The 26,767-nt window shown below is 51.8% G+C and overlaps 20 non-coding genes and 1 pseudogene across 20 annotated transcripts; all 21 read left to right on the top strand.

Annotated features, from left to right (window-relative positions):
* Positions 1-650: 650 nt before the first annotated feature.
* LOC137066712 (U2 spliceosomal RNA) lies at positions 651-841 on the top strand. Its single transcript, XR_010902607.1, has one exon. It is a non-coding gene; the product is annotated as a U2 spliceosomal RNA (small nuclear RNA).
* Positions 842-1,309: 468 nt separating this feature from the next.
* LOC137067202 (U1 spliceosomal RNA) lies at positions 1,310-1,473 on the top strand. Its single transcript, XR_010903014.1, has one exon. It is a non-coding gene; the product is annotated as a U1 spliceosomal RNA (small nuclear RNA).
* A 1,454-nt stretch (positions 1,474-2,927) lies between these two features.
* Positions 2,928-3,091, top strand: LOC137067203 (U1 spliceosomal RNA). The gene has a single exon (XR_010903015.1). It is a non-coding gene; the product is annotated as a U1 spliceosomal RNA (small nuclear RNA).
* Positions 3,092-4,124: 1,033 nt separating this feature from the next.
* LOC137066715 (U2 spliceosomal RNA) lies at positions 4,125-4,315 on the top strand. Its single transcript, XR_010902609.1, has one exon. It is a non-coding gene; the product is annotated as a U2 spliceosomal RNA (small nuclear RNA).
* Positions 4,316-4,783: 468 nt separating this feature from the next.
* Positions 4,784-4,947, top strand: LOC137067204 (U1 spliceosomal RNA). Its single transcript, XR_010903016.1, has one exon. It is a non-coding gene; the product is annotated as a U1 spliceosomal RNA (small nuclear RNA).
* Positions 4,948-5,980: 1,033 nt separating this feature from the next.
* LOC137066716 (U2 spliceosomal RNA) lies at positions 5,981-6,171 on the top strand. The gene has a single exon (XR_010902610.1). It is a non-coding gene; the product is annotated as a U2 spliceosomal RNA (small nuclear RNA).
* A 468-nt stretch (positions 6,172-6,639) lies between these two features.
* LOC137067205 (U1 spliceosomal RNA) lies at positions 6,640-6,803 on the top strand. Its single transcript, XR_010903017.1, has one exon. It is a non-coding gene; the product is annotated as a U1 spliceosomal RNA (small nuclear RNA).
* Positions 6,804-7,836: 1,033 nt separating this feature from the next.
* LOC137066717 (U2 spliceosomal RNA) lies at positions 7,837-8,027 on the top strand. The gene has a single exon (XR_010902611.1). It is a non-coding gene; the product is annotated as a U2 spliceosomal RNA (small nuclear RNA).
* Positions 8,028-8,491: 464 nt separating this feature from the next.
* Positions 8,492-8,655, top strand: LOC137067206 (U1 spliceosomal RNA). Its single transcript, XR_010903018.1, has one exon. It is a non-coding gene; the product is annotated as a U1 spliceosomal RNA (small nuclear RNA).
* Positions 8,656-15,158: 6,503 nt separating this feature from the next.
* Positions 15,159-15,335, top strand: LOC137066887 (U2 spliceosomal RNA; annotated as a pseudogene).
* Positions 15,336-15,803: 468 nt separating this feature from the next.
* On the top strand, positions 15,804-15,967 carry LOC137067207 (U1 spliceosomal RNA). Its single transcript, XR_010903019.1, has one exon. It is a non-coding gene; the product is annotated as a U1 spliceosomal RNA (small nuclear RNA).
* Positions 15,968-17,000: 1,033 nt separating this feature from the next.
* On the top strand, positions 17,001-17,191 carry LOC137066718 (U2 spliceosomal RNA). Its single transcript, XR_010902612.1, has one exon. It is a non-coding gene; the product is annotated as a U2 spliceosomal RNA (small nuclear RNA).
* A 468-nt stretch (positions 17,192-17,659) lies between these two features.
* LOC137067325 (U1 spliceosomal RNA) lies at positions 17,660-17,823 on the top strand. Its single transcript, XR_010903126.1, has one exon. It is a non-coding gene; the product is annotated as a U1 spliceosomal RNA (small nuclear RNA).
* Positions 17,824-18,856: 1,033 nt separating this feature from the next.
* Positions 18,857-19,047, top strand: LOC137066838 (U2 spliceosomal RNA). The gene has a single exon (XR_010902721.1). It is a non-coding gene; the product is annotated as a U2 spliceosomal RNA (small nuclear RNA).
* Positions 19,048-19,511: 464 nt separating this feature from the next.
* Positions 19,512-19,675, top strand: LOC137067208 (U1 spliceosomal RNA). Its single transcript, XR_010903020.1, has one exon. It is a non-coding gene; the product is annotated as a U1 spliceosomal RNA (small nuclear RNA).
* Positions 19,676-20,708: 1,033 nt separating this feature from the next.
* On the top strand, positions 20,709-20,899 carry LOC137066719 (U2 spliceosomal RNA). The gene has a single exon (XR_010902613.1). It is a non-coding gene; the product is annotated as a U2 spliceosomal RNA (small nuclear RNA).
* A 468-nt stretch (positions 20,900-21,367) lies between these two features.
* On the top strand, positions 21,368-21,531 carry LOC137067209 (U1 spliceosomal RNA). Its single transcript, XR_010903021.1, has one exon. It is a non-coding gene; the product is annotated as a U1 spliceosomal RNA (small nuclear RNA).
* A 1,033-nt stretch (positions 21,532-22,564) lies between these two features.
* LOC137066720 (U2 spliceosomal RNA) lies at positions 22,565-22,755 on the top strand. Its single transcript, XR_010902614.1, has one exon. It is a non-coding gene; the product is annotated as a U2 spliceosomal RNA (small nuclear RNA).
* A 468-nt stretch (positions 22,756-23,223) lies between these two features.
* Positions 23,224-23,387, top strand: LOC137067211 (U1 spliceosomal RNA). Its single transcript, XR_010903022.1, has one exon. It is a non-coding gene; the product is annotated as a U1 spliceosomal RNA (small nuclear RNA).
* Positions 23,388-24,420: 1,033 nt separating this feature from the next.
* Positions 24,421-24,611, top strand: LOC137066721 (U2 spliceosomal RNA). Its single transcript, XR_010902615.1, has one exon. It is a non-coding gene; the product is annotated as a U2 spliceosomal RNA (small nuclear RNA).
* Positions 24,612-25,079: 468 nt separating this feature from the next.
* On the top strand, positions 25,080-25,243 carry LOC137067213 (U1 spliceosomal RNA). Its single transcript, XR_010903024.1, has one exon. It is a non-coding gene; the product is annotated as a U1 spliceosomal RNA (small nuclear RNA).
* The last annotated feature ends 1,524 nt before the right edge of the window (positions 25,244-26,767 follow it).

A 26,767-nucleotide genomic window follows, 5' to 3' on the forward strand; every position in this document is an offset into this window, starting at 1 on the left:
TTGCTTTTTCATTTTAAAGCGCCACTAGGTGGCCATTCACCGCGTCCTTTCTCGCCTGACCCCAGACTGAGCCCGTGCACGGGTGTACCGGCTTGGGTGAAATTGTCTCGTTCCGTCCAAGAGCTATAGCCGTTCTAGCAGACCCCGCCTCGCCCAGCCCGTAGGTTTCGGCCTGCCGCCGCCAAGCTGAATCGAAATTCCCACTTTTTTTCCGATCTGGACGGACAGTCAGACTCCAGAGAATCTTTCTGCACTGGTTTGGGCCAGATCGGGCAAAAGACCTAGGACTAGTGTGCAAAAGTAGGTTTTTCACAAAATCCCAAATACCCGAAAATTTCGCCAGCGCAACCTTCGAATCCGAGGCATGCGTCTCGCTCGGCTCGAGCCAAGGATTCCGATGATATAAGACACTTGGTTCTGCGGCGTGCGGTTTGGGAGCTACGAGCCATTTCGTACTTTCGGTGGCTGTAGCGCCACCGCCGGGCCCATCGGGGGGCCAGCCTTGGTGATGTTGTAGAGCGAGTGGCTAGTACCATCCCTCAAAGTTTCAGGTCTCTACGACGTACGGCCTTTGCCAACCCTCCCCCCCCTCACCGCTTCCCAGATGGGCGTCGCCTTTGCCGGCTCCCCTGCCGCTGCGTCATTGTGTCATCGCTTCTCGGCCTTTTGGCTAAGATCAAGTGTAGTATCTGTTCTTATCAGTTTAATATCTGATACGTCCCCTATCCGGGGACTGCATATTAAATTGATTTTTGGCACATGGAGCCGGAACCGGGGCTTGCTCCGTCCACTCCACGCATCGACCTGGTATTGCAGTGCCTCCAGGAACGGTGTGCTTCCCCTTTTTGGGGACTGCGAATTGTTGTGACTAATAGAAGAACCAACAACACCACTGGAATTTTGTCAGAGAATACAGAAATACGCAGGAAGCGCATACAGAATGACGATGAGGTGACCATTGACGATGACCGTGCCACAGAGAAAGCAGCAAGCTGCGGTCATATGAGCATAGGGAAAAAAGAAGAACAAAAGCGTCGGTTGCCGGCCGGCTGACTCATCACCGTCACAGCACGTTTTTTGATGTCCCTCTTATTTGAGAGTCTTTACCAACGAGCTGATGAGTCGAATCAGGGGTTTGTGTTGGATGGATTAGGGACACCTGATTCAAATCAAGGTCAGGCACGCACGCACGCAGCAGTCAAGCAATGGAAGGTGCCCCGTCCTTCCTTTTCTTGGGGGAGGGGAAGGTCACCGTGTTTGAGGATGGCGAAGGGGGATAGGGCGCCTCTGCCTGGAGGCCAGGCAACTCATACTTACCTGGCAGGGGAGACACCATGATCAGGAAGGTGGTTCACCCAGGGCGAGGCTCGGCCATTGCACTCCGGTTGTGCTGACCCCTGCGAATTCCCCAAATGTGGGAATCTCGACTGCATAATTTATGGTAGTGGGGGACTGCGTTCGCGCTCTCCCCTGTACACACTGGTTAAAAGCAGATAGCGTGGAGGGAAAAAGCGTGCGGTTCTTGACGCTTGTGGCGCCGCCCACTGCCCCAAAGGGTGAAGTTGCACCAGTTTTGTTATGTTTCTGTCTCTTTCTGCTGTGTCAGCCAGTGACCCGGAGAGTTCAGAGAACTGAACTGCGTCTGTTTTCATCGAGGTTGTCGAAACCTGCGACCGGTTTGCCGAATGTGGTTTTTCCCACAAACTTTGATATTCAACGGACGAGTTGATTGACAGCAGTGGTCCCAAAGGCAAAGTTGTTCGGATGGAGGTTTTCTGTCGTATGGTACGACTGTCTCGTGCGCGTGCTGTGAAAAAGCACGCGACATACGTTCGCCTATAGCCGCTCTCATGTTGTTGCTTTTTCATTTTAAAGCGCCACTAGGTGGCCATTCACCGCGTCCTTTCTCGCCTGACCCCAGACTGAGGGTGTACCGGCTTGGGTGAAATTGTCTCGTTCCGTCCAAGAGCTATAGCCGTTCTAGCAGACCCCGCCTCGCCCAGCCCGTAGGTTTCGGCCTGCCGCCGCCAAGCTGAATCGAAATTCCCACTTTTTTTCCGATCTGGACGGACAGTCAGACTCCAGAGAATCTTTCTGCACTGGTTTGGGCCAGATCGGGCAAAAGACCTAGGACTAGTGTGCAAAAGTAGGTTTTTCACAAAATCCCAAATACCCGAAAATTTCGCCAGCGCAACCTTCGAATCCGAGGCATGCGTCTCGCTCGGCTCGAGCCAAGGATTCCGATGATATAAGACACTTGGTTCTGCGGCGTGCGGTTTGGGAGCTACGAGCCATTTCGTACTTTCGGTGGCTGTAGCGCCACCGCCGGGCCCATCGGGGGGCCAGCCTTGGTGATGTTGTAGAGCGAGTGGCTAGTACCATCCCTCAAAGTTTCAGGTCTCCGTCCACTCCACGCATCGACCTGGTATTGCAGTGCCTCCAGGAACGGTGTGCTTCCCCTTTTTGGGGACTGCGAATTGTTGTGACTAATAGAAGAACCAACAACACCACTGGAATTTTGTCAGAGAATACAGAAATACGCAGGAAGCGCATACAGAATGACGATGAGGTGACCGTTGACGATGACCGTGCCACAGAGAAAGCAGCAAGCTGCGGTCATATGAGCATAGGGAAAAAAGAAGAACAAAAGCGTCGGTTGCCGGCCGGCTGACTCATCACCGTCACAGCACGTTTTTTGATGTCCCTCTTATTTGAGAGTCTTTACCAACGAGCTGATGAGTCGAATCAGGGGTTTGTGTTGGATGGATTAGGGACACCTGATTCAAATCAAGGTCAGGCACGCACGCACGCAGCAGTCAAGCAATGGAAGGTGCCCCGTCCTTCCTTTTCTTGGGGGAGGGGAAGGTCACCGTGTTTGAGGATGGCGAAGGGGGATAGGGCGCCTCTGCCTGGAGGCCAGGCAACTCATACTTACCTGGCAGGGGAGACACCATGATCAGGAAGGTGGTTCACCCAGGGCGAGGCTCGGCCATTGCACTCCGGTTGTGCTGACCCCTGCGAATTCCCCAAATGTGGGAATCTCGACTGCATAATTTATGGTAGTGGGGGACTGCGTTCGCGCTCTCCCCTGTACACACTGGTTAAAAGCAGATAGCGTGGAGGGAAAAAGCGTGCGGTTCTTGACGCTTGTGGCGCCGCCCACTGCCCCAAAGGGTGAAGTTGCACCAGTTTTGTTATGTTTCTGTCTCTTTCTGCTGTGTCAGCCAGTGACCCGGAGAGTTCAGAGAACTGAACTGCGTCTGTTTTCATCGAGGTTGTCGAAACCTGCGACCGGTTTGCCGAATGTGGTTTTTCCCACAAACTTTGATATTCAACGGACGAGTTGATTGACAGCAGTGGTCCCAAAGGCAAAGTTGTTCGGATGGAGGTTTTCTGTCGTATGGTACGACTGTCTCGTGCGCGTGCTGTGAAAAAGCACGCGACATACGTTCGCCTATAGCCGCTCTCATGTTGTTGCTTTTTCATTTTAAAGCGCCACTAGGTGGCCATTCACCGCGTCCTTTCTCGCCTGACCCCAGACTGAGCCCGTGCACGGGTGTACCGGCTTGGGTGAAATTGTCTCGTTCCGTCCAAGAGCTATAGCCGTTCTAGCAGACCCCGCCTCGCCCAGCCCGTAGGTTTCGGCCTGCCGCCGCCAAGCTGAATCGAAATTCCCACTTTTTTTCCGATCTGGACGGACAGTCAGACTCCAGAGAATCTTTCTGCACTGGTTTGGGCCAGATCGGGCAAAAGACCTAGGACTAGTGTGCAAAAGTAGGTTTTTCACAAAATCCCAAATACCCGAAAATTTCGCCAGCGCAACCTTCGAATCCGAGGCATGCGTCTCGCTCGGCTCGAGCCAAGGATTCCGATGATATAAGACACTTGGTTCTGCGGCGTGCGGTTTGGGAGCTACGAGCCATTTCGTACTTTCGGTGGCTGTAGCGCCACCGCCGGGCCCATCGGGGGGCCAGCCTTGGTGATGTTGTAGAGCGAGTGGCTAGTACCATCCCTCAAAGTTTCAGGTCTCTACGACGTACGGCCTTTGCCAACCCTCCCCCCCCTCACCGCTTCCCAGATGGGCGTCGCCTTTGCCGGCTCCCCTGCCGCTGCGTCATTGTGTCATCGCTTCTCGGCCTTTTGGCTAAGATCAAGTGTAGTATCTGTTCTTATCAGTTTAATATCTGATACGTCCCCTATCCGGGGACTGCATATTAAATTGATTTTTGGCACATGGAGCCGGAACCGGGGCTTGCTCCGTCCACTCCACGCATCGACCTGGTATTGCAGTGCCTCCAGGAACGGTGTGCTTCCCCTTTTTGGGGACTGCGAATTGTTGTGACTAATAGAAGAACCAACAACACCACTGGAATTTTGTCAGAGAATACAGAAATACGCAGGAAGCGCATACAGAATGACGATGAGGTGACCGTTGACGATGACCGTGCCACAGAGAAAGCAGCAAGCTGCGGTCATATGAGCATAGGGAAAAAAGAAGAACAAAAGCGTCGGTTGCCGGCCGGCTGACTCATCACCGTCACAGCACGTTTTTTGATGTCCCTCTTATTTGAGAGTCTTTACCAACGAGCTGATGAGTCGAATCGGGGGTTTGTGTTGGATGGATTAGGGACACCTGATTCAAATCAAGGTCAGGCACGCACGCACGCAGCAGTCAAGCAATGGAAGGTGCCCCGTCCTTCCTTTTCTTGGGGGAGGGGAAGGTCACCGTGTTTGAGGATGGCGAAGGGGGATAGGGCGCCTCTGCCTGGAGGCCAGGCAACTCATACTTACCTGGCAGGGGAGACACCATGATCAGGAAGGTGGTTCACCCAGGGCGAGGCTCGGCCATTGCACTCCGGTTGTGCTGACCCCTGCGAATTCCCCAAATGTGGGAATCTCGACTGCATAATTTATGGTAGTGGGGGACTGCGTTCGCGCTCTCCCCTGTACACACTGGTTAAAAGCAGATAGCGTGGAGGGAAAAAGCGTGCGGTTCTTGACGCTTGTGGCGCCGCCCACTGCCCCAAAGGGTGAAGTTGCACCAGTTTTGTTATGTTTCTGTCTCTTTCTGCTGTGTCAGCCAGTGACCCGGAGAGTTCAGAGAACTGAACTGCGTCTGTTTTCATCGAGGTTGTCGAAACCTGCGACCGGTTTGCCGAATGTGGTTTTTCCCACAAACTTTGATATTCAACGGACGAGTTGATTGACAGCAGTGGTCCCAAAGGCAAAGTTGTTCGGATGGAGGTTTTCTGTCGTATGGTACGACTGTCTCGTGCGCGTGCTGTGAAAAAGCACGCGACATACGTTCGCCTATAGCCGCTCTCATGTTGTTGCTTTTTCATTTTAAAGCGCCACTAGGTGGCCATTCACCGCGTCCTTTCTCGCCTGACCCCAGACTGAGCCCGTGCACGGGTGTACCGGCTTGGGTGAAATTGTCTCGTTCCGTCCAAGAGCTATAGCCGTTCTAGCAGACCCCGCCTCGCCCAGCCCGTAGGTTTCGGCCTGCCGCCGCCAAGCTGAATCGAAATTCCCACTTTTTTTCCGATCTGGACGGACAGTCAGACTCCAGAGAATCTTTCTGCACTGGTTTGGGCCAGATCGGGCAAAAGACCTAGGACTAGTGTGCAAAAGTAGGTTTTTCACAAAATCCCAAATACCCGAAAATTTCGCCAGCGCAACCTTCGAATCCGAGGCATGCGTCTCGCTCGGCTCGAGCCAAGGATTCCGATGATATAAGACACTTGGTTCTGCGGCGTGCGGTTTGGGAGCTACGAGCCATTTCGTACTTTCGGTGGCTGTAGCGCCACCGCCGGGCCCATCGGGGGGCCAGCCTTGGTGATGTTGTAGAGCGAGTGGCTAGTACCATCCCTCAAAGTTTCAGGTCTCTACGACGTACGGCCTTTGCCAACCCTCCCCCCCCTCACCGCTTCCCAGATGGGCGTCGCCTTTGCCGGCTCCCCTGCCGCTGCGTCATTGTGTCATCGCTTCTCGGCCTTTTGGCTAAGATCAAGTGTAGTATCTGTTCTTATCAGTTTAATATCTGATACGTCCCCTATCCGGGGACTGCATATTAAATTGATTTTTGGCACATGGAGCCGGAACCGGGGCTTGCTCCGTCCACTCCACGCATCGACCTGGTATTGCAGTGCCTCCAGGAACGGTGTGCTTCCCCTTTTTGGGGACTGCGAATTGTTGTGACTAATAGAAGAACCAACAACACCACTGGAATTTTGTCAGAGAATACAGAAATACGCAGGAAGCGCATACAGAATGACGATGAGGTGACCGTTGACGATGACCGTGCCACAGAGAAAGCAGCAAGCTGCGGTCATATGAGCATAGGGAAAAAAGAAGAACAAAAGCGTCGGTTGCCGGCCGGCTGACTCATCACCGTCACAGCACGTTTTTTGATGTCCCTCTTATTTGAGAGTCTTTACCAACGAGCTGATGAGTCGAATCGGGGGTTTGTGTTGGATGGATTAGGGACACCTGATTCAAATCAAGGTCAGGCACGCACGCACGCAGCAGTCAAGCAATGGAAGGTGCCCCGTCCTTCCTTTTCTTGGGGGAGGGGAAGGTCACCGTGTTTGAGGATGGCGAAGGGGGATAGGGCGCCTCTGCCTGGAGGCCAGGCAACTCATACTTACCTGGCAGGGGAGACACCATGATCAGGAAGGTGGTTCACCCAGGGCGAGGCTCGGCCATTGCACTCCGGTTGTGCTGACCCCTGCGAATTCCCCAAATGTGGGAATCTCGACTGCATAATTTATGGTAGTGGGGGACTGCGTTCGCGCTCTCCCCTGTACACACTGGTTAAAAGCAGATAGCGTGGAGGGAAAAAGCGTGCGGTTCTTGACGCTTGTGGCGCCGCCCACTGCCCCAAAGGGTGAAGTTGCACCAGTTTTGTTATGTTTCTGTCTCTTTCTGCTGTGTCAGCCAGTGACCCGGAGAGTTCAGAGAACTGAACTGCGTCTGTTTTCATCGAGGTTGTCGAAACCTGCGACCGGTTTGCCGAATGTGGTTTTTCCCACAAACTTTGATATTCAACGGACGAGTTGATTGACAGCAGTGGTCCCAAAGGCAAAGTTGTTCGGATGGAGGTTTTCTGTCGTATGGTACGACTGTCTCGTGCGCGTGCTGTGAAAAAGCACGCGACATACGTTCGCCTATAGCCGCTCTCATGTTGTTGCTTTTTCATTTTAAAGCGCCACTAGGTGGCCATTCACCGCGTCCTTTCTCGCCTGACCCCAGACTGAGCCCGTGCACGGGTGTACCGGCTTGGGTGAAATTGTCTCGTTCCGTCCAAGAGCTATAGCCGTTCTAGCAGACCCCGCCTCGCCCAGCCCGTAGGTTTCGGCCTGCCGCCGCCAAGCTGAATCGAAATTCCCACTTTTTTTCCGATCTGGACGGACAGTCAGACTCCAGAGAATCTTTCTGCACTGGTTTGGGCCAGATCGGGCAAAAGACCTAGGACTAGTGTGCAAAAGTAGGTTTTTCACAAAATCCCAAATACCCGAAAATTTCGCCAGCGCAACCTTCGAATCCGAGGCATGCGTCTCGCTCGGCTCGAGCCAAGGATTCCGATGATATAAGACACTTGGTTCTGCGGCGTGCGGTTTGGGAGCTACGAGCCATTTCGTACTTTCGGTGGCTGTAGCGCCACCGCCGGGCCCATCGGGGGGCCAGCCTTGGTGATGTTGTAGAGCGAGTGGCTAGTACCATCCCTCAAAGTTTCAGGTCTCTACGACGTACGGCCTTTGCCAACCCTCCCCCCCCTCACCGCTTCCCAGATGGGCGTCGCCTTTGCCGGCTCCCCTGCCGCTGCGTCATTGTGTCATCGCTTCTCGGCCTTTTGGCTAAGATCAAGTGTAGTATCTGTTCTTATCAGTTTAATATCTGATACGTCCCCTATCCGGGGACTGCATATTAAATTGATTTTTGGCACATGGAGCCGGAACCGGGGCTTGCTCCGTCCACTCCACGCATCGACCTGGTATTGCAGTGCCTCCAGGAACGGTGTGCTTCCCCTTTTTGGGGACTGCGAATTGTTGTGACTAATAGAAGAACCAACAACACCACTGGAATTTTGTCAGAGAATACAGAAATACGCAGGAAGCGCATACAGAATGACGATGAGGTGACCGTTGACGATGACCGTGCCACAGAGAAAGCAGCAAGCTGCGGTCATATGAGCATAGGGAAAAAAGAAGAACAAAAGCGTCGGTTGCCGGCCGGCTGACTCATCACCGTCACAGCACGTTTTTTGATGTCCCTCTTATTTGAGAGTCTTTACCAACGAGCTGATGAGTCGAATCGGGGGTTTGTGTTGGATGGATTAGGGACACCTGATTCAAATCAAGGTCACGCACGCACGCAGCAGTCAAGCAATGGAAGGTGCCCCGTCCTTCCTTTTCTTGGGGGAGGGGAAGGTCACCGTGTTTGAGGATGGCGAAGGGGGATAGGGCGCCTCTGCCTGGAGGCCAGGCAACTCATACTTACCTGGCAGGGGAGACACCATGATCAGGAAGGTGGTTCACCCAGGGCGAGGCTCGGCCATTGCACTCCGGTTGTGCTGACCCCTGCGAATTCCCCAAATGTGGGAATCTCGACTGCATAATTTATGGTAGTGGGGGACTGCGTTCGCGCTCTCCCCTGTACACACTGGTTAAAAGCAGATAGCGTGGAGGGAAAAAGCGTGCGGTTCTTGACGCTTGTGGCGCCGCCCACTGCCCCAAAGGGTGAAGTTGCACCAGTTTTGTTATGTTTCTGTCTCTTTCTGCTGTGTCAGCCAGTGACCCGGAGAGTTCAGAGAACTGAACTGCGTCTGTTTTCATCGAGGTTGTCGAAACCTGCGACCGGTTTGCCGAATGTGGTTTTTCCCACAAACTTTGATATTCAACGGACGAGTTGATTGACAGCAGTGGTCCCAAAGGCAAAGTTGTTCGGATGGAGGTTTTCTGTCGTATGGTACGACTGTCTCGTGCGCGTGCTGTGAAAAAGCACGCGACATACGTTCGCCTATAGCCGCTCTCATGTTGTTGCTTTTTCATTTTAAAGCGCCACTAGGTGGCCATTCACCGCGTCCTTTCTCGCCTGACCCCAGACTGAGCCCGTGCACGGGTGTACCGGCTTGGGTGAAATTGTCTCGTTCCGTCCAAGAGCTATAGCCGTTCTAGCAGACCCCGCCTCGCCCAGCCCGTAGGTTTCGGCCTGCCGCCGCCAAGCTGAATCGAAATTCCCACTTTTTTTCCGATCTGGACGGACAGTCAGACTCCAGAGAATCTTTCTGCACTGGTTTGGGCCAGATCGGGCAAAAGACCTAGGACTAGTGTGCAAAAGTAGGTTTTTCACAAAATCCCAAATACCCGAAAATTTCGCCAGCGCAACCTTCGAATCCGAGGCATGCGTCTCGCTCGGCTCGAGCCAAGGATTCCGATGATATAAGACACTTGGTTCTGCGGCGTGCGGTTTGGGAGCTACGAGCCATTTCGTACTTTCGGTGGCTGTAGCGCCACCGCCGGGCCCATCGGGGGGCCAGCCTTGGTGATGTTGTAGAGCGAGTGGCTAGTACCATCCCTCAAAGTTTCAGGTCTCTACGACGTACGGCCTTTGCCAACCCTCCCCCCCCTCACCGCTTCCCAGATGGGCGTCGCCTTTGCCGGCTCCCCTGCCGCTGCGTCATTGTGTCATCGCTTCTCGGCCTTTTGGCTAAGATCAAGTGTCTTGTCGAACGGTTGAGACTGCGATCGCCTCTTTAAGGTTTCCTGGCTCGAGAGCTTCTGGTGTCCCGAGCCGTACAACTTTTTAGAGGGAGAGTGACCCTGCTGATTTTACAGGTTAGCAGTTTTAAGGTAAGACTGTTATTCTTTTATCTATTTATTGTATTTATTGTTCTTTTACGGGTTTTTTTAGGCTGTCGGTGCCTCCACCATGTCGGCTGCTCGTGCCGGCATGCGGAGGCACCACAGCGTGCGATTTTTATTTAGAGAGGTGGAGGGTAAGCTCCTGGGGTTGTCTCGTTTAGACTTCTCCAGGAAGCTCATCCAAAAAACCCTCAATTTTAATGCCAGTGATTTAAATTGTTTAATGACTCTGCCCCTGAACAAAGGTTTCGATGTCAGTTTTAGATCTGCTTCCTTGTTGCAAGATTTCTGGCAACGATTTGAGCATTGCAAGACCCAGTTCTCCATGTTCAATGTTGAGAAACTTTCTGACAATTCTATTAAAACAGTGATTGTTAGAATGTTCAATGAAACAGTGAGTGGAGATGATGTTGCTGTATGGCTGGGTAGATTTTGCACGGTTCGAAGTCCACCAGTCAAGGTGCTTGACGAAGACGGCATCTGGAATTGCGCTTGGAGAGTTCCCATTAAACAGTGGGAAGATCCAAGCGGATTCCAGGGTCTGAGTCATTTACCCTCAATGATTGTGCTGGGAGAGAACCGCGGCTACATTCATTATCAGGGAATGCCCAAATTGTGCCGAAAATGTGGGAAAATGGGACACCTCGCTGAGGCATGCCAAGAAATTGTGTGTAGGAAGTGCAGAGAAATTGGTCACATTTTTGAGGAATGTACCAATGGCAGACGGTGTAATCTCTGTGGAGATGCTAACCATTTCTACAGAGATTGCCCTAAAAGTTTTGCCAACAAGTTGAAAGGGAACAAAATGGCCGCCCCACCAAAGGAACAATCAAAAGAACAAAGAGAGGAGGAGGCGGGCCCTGAGGTTTTGGCGGGAATTTCACATTCCCAGCCAGCCTCAGGGATTGGACAAGAAGAAAGAAGTGGGGCGGCCACAGGGGCGGAGTCAGAATTCGTTAATGAAAAGGGGGAGGAAGCCACTCCCCAACAAGAAAAAAGCAAAGACAAAATGGAGGAGGAGGAAGATGAAACGGCTTCCTCCCTCTACACCGTATCGGAGGTTAGTGGGGTGGATAGTGGGAGTGAAACCGAGTGTTCACTCCCAAATGCTCAAGTGCAGAAAAGGTCTGCGAGATCTCCTCTGCTTCAAACAGAGGAGAAAAGGCTGCGGGCATCGCATCGGCCAGATAGTTCCTCTTCGGAAGATCTGAACCGTATGTGGCCTGCAGACTCTCCAAATGAAGTCTCCTTTCTACACTTTAAGCTAAGAACATCGTCACCAAAGGATCCACAAGAGGTTTCCTCTGTGGATTCTGAGGCGGCGAGCACTTGCCCTCCTGACCCCAGTTTATCTGGGGAAAAGGAAAGGCAGGTGCAACAAGAAGTAACATGATTTTAATGCAATTTCTGTAGTCTTTTTATCTGTTTTTATTTTCATCAATGCTTGTATTTTTAACCATACTGCTCATGGCCCTCACTATCTCTACAATCAATGTGAGAAGTGTGAGGTCTACTTTGCGAGCACAGAGTGTTTTATCATTTTTAAATAATTTTAAGTCAGACATCTATTTATTGCAAGAGTGTGCTCTGCCCTTTTTAACCAATTACAGAAAATGGGAAGAGCTGTGGACCCAAGGACCCTCCATCTGGAGTGGCTCCAATTTTAACAGAAATGACGGTGTGGCCATTTTAATAAAAAATCCCAACATCTTGGTGAAGGGCAGCACTGTGGTGAGGGATGGGCGGGCAATTTTAGTTAATCTGACTTTTTTAGGTAAGGATTTTAATGTTTTAAATTTGTATGGTTACACAAGTAAAAATGACAGATACAAGCTTTTAGAAGATTTGCAGCCCCACATGTTAGGTAGGGCTCCCCTAGTGGTAGCAGGGGATTTTAACTGTGTTTTAACAAAAAAAGATAGGAAAAGGGTAGGAGAAGATTTTAAGGTCGACAAGACATCGGTTTTATTAAATAAATTGGTCAAAGATTTTAAGTTAGTCGACTGTTTTAAAACAATGCATCAGAGAGAGGAGGGCTACACCTGGTTCAGTGGTGATGGCGCCAGAGCCTCTCGTATCGACTATATTTTTACAAGGGACTGCCCGCCAACCGATGCAACATTGACCCCCCTTTTCTTCACTGACCACATGATGGTCTCCTGCACCCTTTCACTACCCACGGGTGTGACAGTAGGGGGAGGGCTGTGGAAGCTGAACTGCTCCCTATTAAAAGATGAGGAAGTGGTTCGAGAGTATAGGGAGCAGTTCAGCCAATGGCAGACCCTCCAAGACTTTTTTGACTCACGAGCACAGTGGTGGGAGATGGTAAAACAAAGGACAGGACATTTTTTTAGAAAAATAGGAAAGGAGAAAAAGAATAAAGAAAAAAGACGCATGATGGGGCTGCAAAAAAGACTGCAGAGATATTTTAACCTTTTAAATAATGGATTGGATTTTAAGGAGGAAATAAAGGAAGTAAAGAAAGAAATGTCAGTTTTATCCGAAACTCAAAGTAAGGGAGTAATTTTAAGATGCAAAGAAAAAGAGATAGAAGAAGGAGAAAAGTGTACAAGATATTTTTTTAAAAAGACTATTTCACGGGGAGGCTCAATAACAATCTTAAAAACTTTTAGAGGGAGGGAGGCAAAAAATATGGAGGACATTTTAGGGGAAATAGAACTTTTTTATAGTGATTTATACAGCCCAAAGAATGTACACAATGGCATCTTAAATGAAGTTTTAGAATTTTTAGAAACAAAGATAAAGAGTCCAAATGTGCTTTTAGCCCAGGATTTTACTCTTTTAGAATTAAATAAATCTCTCAAAAGTTTTAAAAAAGGGAAGTCCCCAGGAATGGATGGACTTCCCTTGGAGTTTTATTTGACTTTCTGGGACATTTTAGCACAAGACTTACTGACAGTTTTTAAAGAATTTGAGACTCTCGACAGACTTCCGGACAGCTTTAGAGTAGGGATAGTTTCGCTTTTATATAAAAAAGGAGACAGGACTGACTTGAAGAACTGGAGACCAATCACGCTTTTAAATTTTGATTGTAAACTTTTTAGTAAGATTTTAGCTACACGCATGTCAACTGTTTTAGAGGACGTAATCCACCTGGATCAAGCATGCGCTGTGCCCGGTAGGAAGATCACAGACAGCCTGGTACTGATTAGAGACGCCATCTGTTACGCGAGAGACAGAAACATTCGGCTAGTAGTCCTAAATTTAGATTTTGAAAAAGCTTTTGACCGCATCTCGCACCAGTTCCTTTTTAAGGTACTGGAAAAAATGGGGTTCCCAGGGAGGTTTATAGCTTGGGTGGGACTGCTATACAACAGTCTAGTCAGTAAATTTGCAGTTAATGGGCATTTATCCAAAGCTGTAAACATTCACAGCGGCGTCCGTCAGGGGTGTCCTTTATCTCCCCTACTGTATGTGGCCTGCATTGAGCCACTGGCACAAATCTTGAGAAGGGATAAATGGATTAAAGGACTGGACGTCCCAGGGACTGGTGGACTGACCGCAACCTGTGTTTTATATATGGACGACGTAACCCTTTTAGCGACTGACCTTTTATCAGTACGAAGAGCACTTGACTTGACTGACTGGTACGGTCGGGCCTCGGGCGCTAAGCTCAACAGGAGTAAGTCCGAGGCCCAGCTCTTCGGGCCGTGGGGAAACGTGGACACAGGCGGACTGGATTTGGATTTTAAAGGCAACGACCTGACAGTTTTAGGAGTAAAATTTGACAGAGAGGGTGGAGGACGGGGAAACTGGACTGACATCTTAGGGAAAGTTAGGCAAAGACTGGGGTTTTGGGGACTCAGACAACTGACAATTGAAGGCAAGGTTTTAGTTTTTAAAGCTGTAATTTTACCACTAATTTTACTTGTTTCTTCTGTTTTTAGTCCCCCAAGGCGATTCCTGGCCAACCTGGAGAGGGCGGTATTTTATTTCCTGTGGGGGTCCAAATGGGAACGAGTAAAAAGGGAGGTCTTTAAAAAAAGAAAGGAAAATGGCGGAAAAGGCCTCCCGGACCCCCACTTGTTTTTAGGTAGCCGCTTTACCGCCCTCCACATCGGATATGCGCTGACCCCATCCAGAGAGAATAAGACAGCGGCCATGGCTCGTTTCTGGATGGGGTCCTACCTAAGAAGCATAAAAATTTTATCAATCGACCTGAAAACCCCAGTGTCTTTTAATTTGCCAAAAGAGTACAGTTTTATAAAGAAATTTTTAAAAAAATTCCTTTTAGAGACAAATGATGCAAGCATTTTAACTAACCACAAATCCCTCATCTCTCTTGTGCAGGACCGGGAAGTGGTGAGTCCAGTTCCAGGCCTCACACTAAGTGAGGCCAAAGACGTTTGGAGGAACGCAGCCCACCCAGCTCTCCAGAACAAACACAAGGACTTATCGTGGATGGTGGCTCATGAGATCCTCCCGGTCAGGGCGGTTATGCACTCCAGAGGCATGGCCAAAAACTCCATCTGCCCACGGTCCGGGTGCAACCACCCGGAGACCGTCCACCATCTGCTCTGGGAGTGCGGTGCTGCGCGGGACCTGTGGGCCAGGGCCGGCCCCCTGTTTTTCCCGTGCCTGCCAGCGGGTGGGGCCCAGGTGGACTACAAGCTCGCCATCCTGGGGGTGGGTCAGGGCCTCAAAGCCCAAACATCGCAAGAATTTGCCTCGCTCTGGCTCACCCTCAACCTGATAAAGGATGCCATCTGGGTCACCAGAAACCTGCTGGTGGGGAAACGCGTGACGGTCCCCCTCCACGCGAGCGAGCAGAAGATAAGATCAACGCTGCAGGGTGGGCCGCACGTCGTCATTCGGACGGGGGGGCCGAGGCTGCACAAAGAGGTCCCGGCCACCACCGACCTTGGCCGCCCGTAGATGCACCCTCACCACTCTGGCTACGGGAACAGCGGGCCAGCGGGCCGGAGGAGAGGGGATTTCCGCTGGGCCTTTGAAGCGGGGAGTCCTGAACCTGTTCTGGAGACCTGGAGTGAATGGACATTCTTGATAGGGACTCACCCCCGGTCCTGCACAACAGAGATTTTTAAACAGAATGATTTTATTGTGTTTTAACTGGCTTGTATTTATTTGCTATTTATACTTTTATCCCTTTTTCTAAAACCACACTGACTTGCATACATGGACTTTACACAACACACTACACTGACTGATTTTAACTAAGAATGCAAAACTGTTGGTTTTAATCTGTGTAAACATGTATGTTTAAAAAGAAAAGAAATGTGAGGTTTGAATGGAAAAAAAGAAATGTGTGACAATAAAACTTTTTTCGAAAGAAAAAAATCTGTTCTTATCAGTTTAATATCTGATACGTCCCCTATCCGGGGACTGCATATTAAATTGATTTTTGGCACATGGAGCCGGAACCGGGGCTTGCTCCGTCCACTCCACGCATCGACCTGGTATTGCAGTGCCTCCAGGAACGGTGTGCTTCCCCTTTTTGGGGACTGCGAATTGTTGTGACTAATAGAAGAACCAACAACACCACTGGAATTTTGTCAGAGAATACAGAAATACGCAGGAAGCGCATACAGAATGACGATGAGGTGACCGTTGACGATGACCGTGCCACAGAGAAAGCAGCAAGCTGCGGTCATATGAGCATAGGGAAAAAAGAAGAACAAAAGCGTCGGTTGCCGGCCGGCTGACTCATCACCGTCACAGCACGTTTTTTGATGTCCCTCTTATTTGAGAGTCTTTACCAACGAGCTGATGAGTCGAATCGGGGGTTTGTGTTGGATGGATTAGGGACACCTGATTCAAATCAAGGTCAGGCACGCACGCACGCAGCAGTCAAGCAATGGAAGGTGCCCCGTCCTTCCTTTTCTTGGGGGAGGGGAAGGTCACCGTGTTTGAGGATGGCGAAGGGGGATAGGGCGCCTCTGCCTGGAGGCCAGGCAACTCATACTTACCTGGCAGGGGAGACACCATGATCAGGAAGGTGGTTCACCCAGGGCGAGGCTCGGCCATTGCACTCCGGTTGTGCTGACCCCTGCGAATTCCCCAAATGTGGGAATCTCGACTGCATAATTTATGGTAGTGGGGGACTGCGTTCGCGCTCTCCCCTGTACACACTGGTTAAAAGCAGATAGCGTGGAGGGAAAAAGCGTGCGGTTCTTGACGCTTGTGGCGCCGCCCACTGCCCCAAAGGGTGAAGTTGCACCAGTTTTGTTATGTTTCTGTCTCTTTCTGCTGTGTCAGCCAGTGACCCGGAGAGTTCAGAGAACTGAACTGCGTCTGTTTTCATCGAGGTTGTCGAAACCTGCGACCGGTTTGCCGAATGTGGTTTTTCCCACAAACTTTGATATTCAACGGACGAGTTGATTGACAGCAGTGGTCCCAAAGGCAAAGTTGTTCGGATGGAGGTTTTCTGTCGTATGGTACGACTGTCTCGTGCGCGTGCTGTGAAAAAGCACGCGACATACGTTCGCCTATAGCCGCTCTCATGTTGTTGCTTTTTCATTTTAAAGCGCCACTAGGTGGCCATTCACCGCGTCCTTTCTCGCCTGACCCCAGACTGAGCCCGTGCACGGGTGTACCGGCTTGGGTGAAATTGTCTCGTTCCGTCCAAGAGCTATAGCCGTTCTAGCAGACCCCGCCTCGCCCAGCCCGTAGGTTTCGGCCTGCCGCCGCCAAGCTGAATCGAAATTCCCACTTTTTTTCCGATCTGGACGGACAGTCAGACTCCAGAGAATCTTTCTGCACTGGTTTGGGCCAGATCGGGCAAAAGACCTAGGACTAGTGTGCAAAAGTAGGTTTTTCACAAAATCCCAAATACCCGAAAATTTCGCCAGCGCAACCTTCGAATCCGAGGCATGCGTCTCGCTCGGCTCGAGCCAAGGATTCCGATGATATAAGACACTTGGTTCTGCGGCGTGCGGTTTGGGAGCTACGAGCCATTTCGTACTTTCGGTGGCTGTAGCGCCACCGCCGGGCCCATCGGGGGGCCAGCCTTGGTGATGTTGTAGAGCGAGTGGCTAGTACCATCCCTCAAAGTTTCAGGTCTCTACGACGTACGGCCTTTGCCAACCCTCCCCCCCCTCACCGCTTCCCAGATGGGCGTCGCCTTTGCCGGCTCCCCTGCCGCTGCGTCATTGTGTCATCGCTTCTCGGCCTTTTGGCTAAGATCAAGTGTAGTATCTGTTCTTATCAGTTTAATATCTGATACGTCCCCTATCCGGGGACTGCATATTAAATTGATTTTTGGCACATGGAGCCGGAACCGGGGCTTGCTCCGTCCACTCCACGCATCGACCTGGTATTGCAGTGCCTCCAGGAACGGTGTGCTTCCCCTTTTTGGGGACTGCGAATTGTTGTGACTAATAGAAGAACCAACAACACCACTGGAATTTTGTCAGAGAATACAGAAATACGCAGGAAGCGCATACAGAATGACGATGAGGTGACCGTTGACGATGACCGTGCCACAGAGAAAGCAGCAAGCTGCGGTCATATGAGCATAGGGAAAAAAGAAGAACAAAAGCGTCGGTTGCCGGCCGGCTGACTCATCACCGTCACAGCACGTTTTTTGATGTCCCTCTTATTTGAGAGTCTTTACCAACGAGCTGATGAGTCGAATCAGGGGTTTGTGTTGGATGGATTAGGGACACCTGATTCAAATCAAGGTCAGGCACGCACGCACGCAGCAGTCAAGCAATGGAAGGTGCCCCGTCCTTCCTTTTCTTGGGGGAGGGGAAGGTCACCGTGTTTGAGGATGGCGAAGGGGGATAGGGCGCCTCTGCCTGGAGGCCAGGCAACTCATACTTACCTGGCAGGGGAGACACCATGATCAGGAAGGTGGTTCACCCAGGGCGAGGCTTGGCCATTGCACTCCGGTTGTGCTGACCCCTGCGAATTCCCCAAATGTGGGAATCTCGACTGCATAATTTATGGTAGTGGGGGACTGCGTTCGCGCTCTCCCCTGTACACACTGGTTAAAAGCAGATAGCGTGGAGGGAAAAAGCGTGCGGTTCTTGACGCTTGTGGCGCCGCCCACTGCCCCAAAGGGTGAAGTTGCACCAGTTTTGTTATGTTTCTGTCTCTTTCTGCTGTGTCAGCCAGTGACCCGGAGAGTTCAGAGAACTGAACTGCGTCTGTTTTCATCGAGGTTGTCGAAACCTGCGACCGGTTTGCCGAATGTGGTTTTTCCCACAAACTTTGATATTCAACGGACGAGTTGATTGACAGCAGTGGTCCCAAAGGCAAAGTTGTTCGGATGGAGGTTTTCTGTCGTATGGTACGACTGTCTCGTGCGCGTGCTGTGAAAAAGCACGCGACATACGTTCGCCTATAGCCGCTCTCATGTTGTTGCTTTTTCATTTTAAAGCGCCACTAGGTGGCCATTCACCGCGTCCTTTCTCGCCTGACCCCAGACTGAGCCCGTGCACGGGTGTACCGGCTTGGGTGAAATTGTCTCGTTCCGTCCAAGAGCTATAGCCGTTCTAGCAGACCCCGCCTCGCCCAGCCCGTAGGTTTCGGCCTGCCGCCGCCAAGCTGAATCGAAATTCCCACTTTTTTTCCGATCTGGACGGACAGTCAGACTCCAGAGAATCTTTCTGCACTGGTTTGGGCCAGATCGGGCAAAAGACCTAGGACTAGTGTGCAAAAGTAGGTTTTTCACAAAATCCCAAATACCCGAAAATTTCGCCAGCGCAACCTTCGAATCCGAGGCATGCGTCTCGCTCGGCTCGAGCCAAGGATTCCGATGATATAAGACACTTGGTTCTGCGGCGTGCGGTTTGGGAGCTACGAGCCATTTCGTACTTTCGGTGGCTGTAGCGCCACCGCCGGGCCCATCGGGGGGCCAGCCTTGGTGATGTTGTAGAGCGAGTGGCTAGTGCCATCCCTCAAAGTTTCAGGTCTCTACGACGTACGGCCTTTGCCAACCCTCCCCCCCCTCACCGCTTCCCAGATGGGCGTCGCCTTTGCCGGCTCCCCTGCCGCTGCGTCATTGTGTCATCGCTTCTCGGCCTTTTGGCTAAGATCAAGTGTAGTATCTGTTCTTATCAGTGTAATATCTGATACGTCCCCTATCCGGGGACTGCATATTAAATTGATTTGTGGCACATGGAGCCGGACCCGGGGCTTGCTCCGTCCACTCCACGCATCGACCTGGTATTGCAGTGCCTCCAGGAACGGTGTGCTTCCCCTTTTTGGGGACTGCGAATTGTTGTGACTAATAGAAGAACCAACAACACCACTGGAATTTTGTCAGAGAATACAGAAATACGCAGGAAGCGCATACAGAATGACGATGAGGTGACCGTTGACGATGACCGTGCCACAGAGAAAGCAGCAAGCTGCGGTCATATGAGCATAGGGAAAAAAGAAGAACAAAAGCGTCGGTTGCCGGCCGGCTGACTCATCACCGTCACAGCACGTTTTTTGATGTCCCTCTTATTTGAGAGTCTTTACCAACGAGCTGATGAGTCGAATCGGGGGTTTGTGTTGGATGGATTAGGGACACCTGATTCAAATCAAGGTCACGCACGCACGCAGCAGTCAAGCAATGGAAGGTGCCCCGTCCTTCCTTTTCTTGGGGGAGGGGAAGGTCACCGTGTTTGAGGATGGCGAAGGGGGATAGGGCGCCTCTGCCTGGAGGCCAGGCAACTCATACTTACCTGGCAGGGGAGACACCATGATCAGGAAGGTGGTTCACCCAGGGCGAGGCTCGGCCATTGCACTCCGGTTGTGCTGACCCCTGCGAATTCCCCAAATGTGGGAATCTCGACTGCATAATTTATGGTAGTGGGGGACTGCGTTCGCGCTCTCCCCTGTACACACTGGTTAAAAGCAGATAGCGTGGAGGGAAAAAGCGTGCGGTTCTTGACGCTTGTGGCGCCGCCCACTGCCCCAAAGGGTGAAGTTGCACCAGTTTTGTTATGTTTCTGTCTCTTTCTGCTGTGTCAGCCAGTGACCCGGAGAGTTCAGAGAACTGAACTGCGTCTGTTTTCATCGAGGTTGTCGAAACCTGCGACCGGTTTGCCGAATGTGGTTTTTCCCACAAACTTTGATATTCAACGGACGAGTTGATTGACAGCAGTGGTCCCAAAGGCAAAGTTGTTCGGATGGAGGTTTTCTGTCGTATGGTACGACTGTCTCGTGCGCGTGCTGTGAAAAAGCACGCGACATACGTTCGCCTATAGCCGCTCTCATGTTGTTGCTTTTTCATTTTAAAGCGCCACTAGGTGGCCATTCACCGCGTCCTTTCTCGCCTGACCCCAGACTGAGCCCGTGCACGGGTGTACCGGCTTGGGTGAAATTGTCTCGTTCCGTCCAAGAGCTATAGCCGTTCTAGCAGACCCCGCCTCGCCCAGCCCGTAGGTTTCGGCCTGCCGCCGCCAAGCTGAATCGAAATTCCCACTTTTTTTCCGATCTGGACGGACAGTCAGACTCCAGAGAATCTTTCTGCACTGGTTTGGGCCAGATCGGGCAAAAGACCTAGGACTAGTGTGCAAAAGTAGGTTTTTCACAAAATCCCAAATACCCGAAAATTTCGCCAGCGCAACCTTCGAATCCGAGGCATGCGTCTCGCTCGGCTCGAGCCAAGGATTCCGATGATATAAGACACTTGGTTCTGCGGCGTGCGGTTTGGGAGCTACGAGCCATTTCGTACTTTCGGTGGCTGTAGCGCCACCGCCGGGCCCATCGGGGGGCAAGCCTTGGTGATGTTGTAGAGCGAGTGGCTAGTACCATCCCTCAAAGTTTCAGGTCTCTACGACGTACGGCCTTTGCCAACCCTCCCCCCCCTCACCGCTTCCCAGATGGGCGTCGCCTTTGCCGGCTCCCCTGCCGCTGCGTCATTGTGTCATCGCTTCTCGGCCTTTTGGCTAAGATCAAGTGTAGTATCTGTTCTTATCAGTTTAATATCTGATACGTCCCCTATCCGGGGACTGCATATTAAATTGATTTTTGGCACATGGAGCCGGAACCGGGGCTTGCTCCGTCCACTCCACGCATCGACCTGGTATTGCAGTGCCTCCAGGAACGGTGTGCTTCCCCTTTTCGGGGACTGCGAATTGTTGTGACTAATAGAAGAACCAACAACACCACTGGACTTTTGTCAGAGAATACAGAAATACGCAGGAAGCGCATACAGAATGACGATGAGGTGACCGTTGACGATGACCGTGCCACAGAGAAAGCAGCAAGCTGCGGTCATATGAGCATAGGGAAAAAAGAAGAACAAAAGCGTCGGTTGCCGGCCGGCTGACTCATCACCGTCACAGCACGTTTTTTGATGTCCCTCTTATTTGAGAGTCTTTACCAACGAGCTGATGAGTCGAATCAGGGGTTTGTGTTGGATGGATTAGGGACACCTGATTCAAATCAAGGTCAGGCACGCACGCACGCAGCAGTCAAGCAATGGAAGGTGCCCCGTCCTTCCTTTTCTTGGGGGAGGGGAAGGTCACCGTGTTTGAGGATGGCGAAGGGGGATAGGGCGCCTCTGCCTGGAGGCCAGGCAACTCATACTTACCTGGCAGGGGAGACACCATGATCAGGAAGGTGGTTCACCCAGGGCGAGGCTCGGCCATTGCACTCCGGTTGTGCTGACCCCTGCGAATTCCCCAAATGTGGGAATCTCGACTGCATAATTTATGGTAGTGGGGGACTGCGTTCGCGCTCTCCCCTGTACACACTGGTTAAAAGCAGATAGCGTGGAGGGAAAAAGCGTGCGGTTCTTGACGCTTGTGGCGCCGCCCACTGCCCCAAAGGGTGAAGTTGCACCAGTTTTGTTATGTTTCTGTCTCTTTCTGCTGTGTCAGCCAGTGACCCGGAGAGTTCAGAGAACTGAACTGCGTCTGTTTTCATCGAGGTTGTCGAAACCTGCGACCGGTTTGCCGAATGTGGTTTTTCCCACAAACTTTGATATTCAACGGACGAGTTGATTGACAGCAGTGGTCCCAAAGGCAAAGTTGTTCGGATGGAGGTTTTCTGTCGTATGGTACGACTGTCTCGTGCGCGTGCTGTGAAAAAGCACGCGACATACGTTCGCCTATAGCCGCTCTCATGTTGTTGCTTTTTCATTTTAAAGCGCCACTAGGTGGCCATTCACCGCGTCCTTTCTCGCCTGACCCCAGACTGAGCCCGTGCACGGGTGTACCGGCTTGGGTGAAATTGTCTCGTTCCGTCCAAGAGCTATAGCCGTTCTAGCAGACCCCGCCTCGCCCAGCCCGTAGGTTTCGGCCTGCCGCCGCCAAGCTGAATCGAAATTCCCACTTTTTTTCCGATCTGGACGGACAGTCAGACTCCAGAGAATCTTTCTGCACTGGTTTGGGCCAGATCGGGCAAAAGACCTAGGACTAGTGTGCAAAAGTAGGTTTTTCACAAAATCCCAAATACCCGAAAATTTCGCCAGCGCAACCTTCGAATCCGAGGCATGCGTCTCGCTCGGCTCGAGCCAAGGATTCCGATGATATAAGACACTTGGTTCTGCGGCGTGCGGTTTGGGAGCTACGAGCCATTTCGTACTTTCGGTGGCTGTAGCGCCACCGCCGGGCCCATCGGGGGGCAAGCCTTGGTGATGTTGTAGAGCGAGTGGCTAGTACCATCCCTCAAAGTTTCAGGTCTCTACGACGTACGGCCTTTGCCAACCCTCCCCCCCCTCACCGCTTCCCAGATGGGCGTCGCCTTTGCCGGCTCCCCTGCCGCTGCGTCATTGTGTCATCGCTTCTCGGCCTTTTGGCTAAGATCAAGTGTAGTATCTGTTCTTATCAGTTTAATATCTGATACGTCCCCTATCCGGGGACTGCATATTAAATTGATTTTTGGCACATGGAGCCGGAACCGGGGCTTGCTCCGTCCACTCCACGCATCGACCTGGTATTGCAGTGCCTCCAGGAACGGTGTGCTTCCCCTTTTCGGGGACTGCGAATTGTTGTGACTAATAGAAGAACCAACAACACCACTGGACTTTTGTCAGAGAATACAGAAATACGCAGGAAGCGCATACAGAATGACGATGAGGTGACCGTTGACGATGACCGTGCCACAGAGAAAGCAGCAAGCTGCGGTCATATGAGCATAGGGAAAAAAGAAGAACAAAAGCGTCGGTTGCCGGCCGGCTGACTCATCACCGTCACAGCACGTTTTTTGATGTCCCTCTTATTTGAGAGTCTTTACCAACGAGCTGATGAGTCGAATCAGGGGTTTGTGTTGGATGGATTAGGGACACCTGATTCAAATCAAGGTCAGGCACGCACGCACGCAGCAGTCAAGCAATGGAAGGTGCCCCGTCCTTCCTTTTCTTGGGGGAGGGGAAGGTCACCGTGTTTGAGGATGGCGAAGGGGGATAGGGCGCCTCTGCCTGGAGGCCAGGCAACTCATACTTACCTGGCAGGGGAGACACCATGATCAGGAAGGTGGTTCACCCAGGGCGAGGCTCGGCCATTGCACTCCGGTTGTGCTGACCCCTGCGAATTCCCCAAATGTGGGAATCTCGACTGCATAATTTATGGTAGTGGGGGACTGCGTTCGCGCTCTCCCCTGTACACACTGGTTAAAAGCAGATAGCGTGGAGGGAAAAAGCGTGCGGTTCTTGACGCTTGTGGCGCCGCCCACTGCCCCAAAGGGTGAAGTTGCACCAGTTTTGTTATGTTTCTGTCTCTTTCTGCTGTGTCAGCCAGTGACCCGGAGAGTTCAGAGAACTGAACTGCGTCTGTTTTCATCGAGGTTGTCGAAACCTGCGACCGGTTTGCCGAATGTGGTTTTTCCCACAAACTTTGATATTCAACGGACGAGTTGATTGACAGCAGTGGTCCCAAAGGCAAAGTTGTTCGGATGGAGGTTTTCTGTCGTATGGTACGACTGTCTCGTGCGCGTGCTGTGAAAAAGCACGCGACATACGTTCGCCTATAGCCGCTCTCATGTTGTTGCTTTTTCATTTTAAAGCGCCACTAGGTGGCCATTCACCGCGTCCTTTCTCGCCTGACCCCAGACTGAGCCCGTGCACGGGTGTACCGGCTTGGGTGAAATTGTCTCGTTCCGTCCAAGAGCTATAGCCGTTCTAGCAGACCCCGCCTCGCCCAGCCCGTAGGTTTCGGCCTGCCGCCGCCAAGCTGAATCGAAATTCCCACTTTTTTTCCGATCTGGACGGACAGTCAGACTCCAGAGAATCTTTCTGCACTGGTTTGGGCCAGATCGGGCAAAAGACCTAGGACTAGTGTGCAAAAGTAGGTTTTTCACAAAATCCCAAATACCCGAAAATTTCGCCAGCGCAACCTTCGAATCCGAGGCATGCGTCTCGCTCGGCTCGAGCCAAGGATTCCGATGATATAAGACACTTGGTTCTGCGGCGTGCGGTTTGGGAGCTACGAGCCATTTCGTACTTTCGGTGGCTGTAGCGCCACCGCCGGGCCCATCGGGGGGCAAGCCTTGGTGATGTTGTAGAGCGAGTGGCTAGTACCATCCCTCAAAGTTTCAGGTCTCTACGACGTACGGCCTTTGCCAACCCTCCCCCCCCTCACCGCTTCCCAGATGGGCGTCGCCTTTGCCGGCTCCCCTGCCGCTGCGTCATTGTGTCATCGCTTCTCGGCCTTTTGGCTAAGATCAAGTGTAGTATCTGTTCTTATCAGTTTAATATCTGATACGTCCCCTATCCGGGGACTGCATATTAAATTGATTTTTGGCACATGGAGCCGGAACCGGGGCTTGCTCCGTCCACTCCACGCATCGACCTGGTATTGCAGTGCCTCCAGGAACGGTGTGCTTCCCCTTTTCGGGGACTGCGAATTGTTGTGACTAATAGAAGAACCAACAACACCACTGGACTTTTGTCAGAGAATACAGAAATACGCAGGAAGCGCATACAGAATGACGATGAGGTGACCGTTGACGATGACCGTGCCACAGAGAAAGCAGCAAGCTGCGGTCATATGAGCATAGGGAAAAAAGAAGAACAAAAGCGTCGGTTGCCGGCCGGCTGACTCATCACCGTCACAGCACGTTTTTTGATGTCCCTCTTATTTGAGAGTCTTTACCAACGAGCTGATGAGTCGAATCAGGGGTTTGTGTTGGATGGATTAGGGACACCTGATTCAAATCAAGGTCAGGCACGCACGCACGCAGCAGTCAAGCAATGGAAGGTGCCCCGTCCTTCCTTTTCTTGGGGGAGGGGAAGGTCACCGTGTTTGAGGATGGCGAAGGGGGATAGGGCGCCTCTGCCTGGAGGCCAGGCAACTCATACTTACCTGGCAGGGGAGACACCATGATCAGGAAGGTGGTTCACCCAGGGCGAGGCTCGGCCATTGCACTCCGGTTGTGCTGACCCCTGCGAATTCCCCAAATGTGGGAATCTCGACTGCATAATTTATGGTAGTGGGGGACTGCGTTCGCGCTCTCCCCTGTACACACTGGTTAAAAGCAGATAGCGTGGAGGGAAAAAGCGTGCGGTTCTTGACGCTTGTGGCGCCGCCCACTGCCCCAAAGGGTGAAGTTGCACCAGTTTTGTTATGTTTCTGTCTCTTTCTGCTGTGTCAGCCAGTGACCCGGAGAGTTCAGAGAACTGAACTGCGTCTGTTTTCATCGAGGTTGTCGAAACCTGCGACCGGTTTGCCGAATGTGGTTTTTCCCACAAACTTTGATATTCAACGGACGAGTTGATTGACAGCAGTGGTCCCAAAGGCAAAGTTGTTCGGATGGAGGTTTTCTGTCGTATGGTACGACTGTCTCGTGCGCGTGCTGTGAAAAAGCACGCGACATACGTTCGCCTATAGCCGCTCTCATGTTGTTGCTTTTTCATTTTAAAGCGCCACTAGGTGGCCATTCACCGCGTCCTTTCTCGCCTGACCCCAGACTGAGCCCGTGCACGGGTGTACCGGCTTGGGTGAAATTGTCTCGTTCCGTCCAAGAGCTATAGCCGTTCTAGCAGACCCCGCCTCGCCCAGCCCGTAGGTTTCGGCCTGCCGCCGCCAAGCTGAATCGAAATTCCCACTTTTTTTCCGATCTGGACGGACAGTCAGACTCCAGAGAATCTTTCTGCACTGGTTTGGGCCAGATCGGGCAAAAGACCTAGGACTAGTGTGCAAAAGTAGGTTTTTCACAAAATCCCAAATACCCGAAAATTTCGCCAGCGCAACCTTCGAATCCGAGGCATGCGTCTCGCTCGGCTCGAGCCAAGGATTCCGATGATATAAGACACTTGGTTCTGCGGCGTGCGGTTTGGGAGCTACGAGCCATTTCGTACTTTCGGTGGCTGTAGCGCCACCGCCGGGCCCATCGGGGGGCCAGCCTTGGTGATGTTGTAGAGCGAGTGGCTAGTACCATCCCTCAAAGTTTCAGGTCTCTACGACGTACGGCCTTTGCCAACCCTCCCCCCCCTCACCGCTTCCCAGATGGGCGTCGCCTTTGCCGGCTCCCCTGCCGCTGCGTCATTGTGTCATCGCTTCTCGGCCTTTTGGCTAAGATCAAGTGGTCTGGTCTGACGGTAGAGACAGCGATCGCCTCTTGTTGGACCTTTGTCTCGTGTGTTGCTTGTCACACGGGACATACAGCCTTCAGGAGGTACATTGACAAGCGGCTTTTAGGGGACGACTCGTTCTTCGAGGAATCTACTTGGTTTTAAAGGTAAGCAGGTTTTTATATTATTTATTTATTTATTTGTTTATTTATTTAAATTATTGCTTATTTTATTGCTTGATTTTAGCCGCAGCGTGCTGTTGGTGCCTCCATCATGTCGGCTGCTCGTGCCGGCGTGAGGAGGCACCACAGTGTGCGTTTTAAATTTAAAAGAAAAGAGGATGGTACTCTCCAGGGCATGTCCAGACTGGACTTTTCCAGGAAGTACATCCAACAGACTCTGGGTTTTAAAGCTACAGACATAAACTGTTTATTGACTCTGCCCCTGAACCATGGTTTTGATGTGAGTTTTA

The sequence above is a fragment of the Pseudorasbora parva genome, unplaced genomic scaffold, assembly GCF_024679245.1.
Source record: "Pseudorasbora parva isolate DD20220531a unplaced genomic scaffold, ASM2467924v1 scaffold_33, whole genome shotgun sequence".
Lineage (NCBI taxonomy): Eukaryota > Metazoa > Chordata > Actinopteri > Cypriniformes > Gobionidae > Pseudorasbora > Pseudorasbora parva.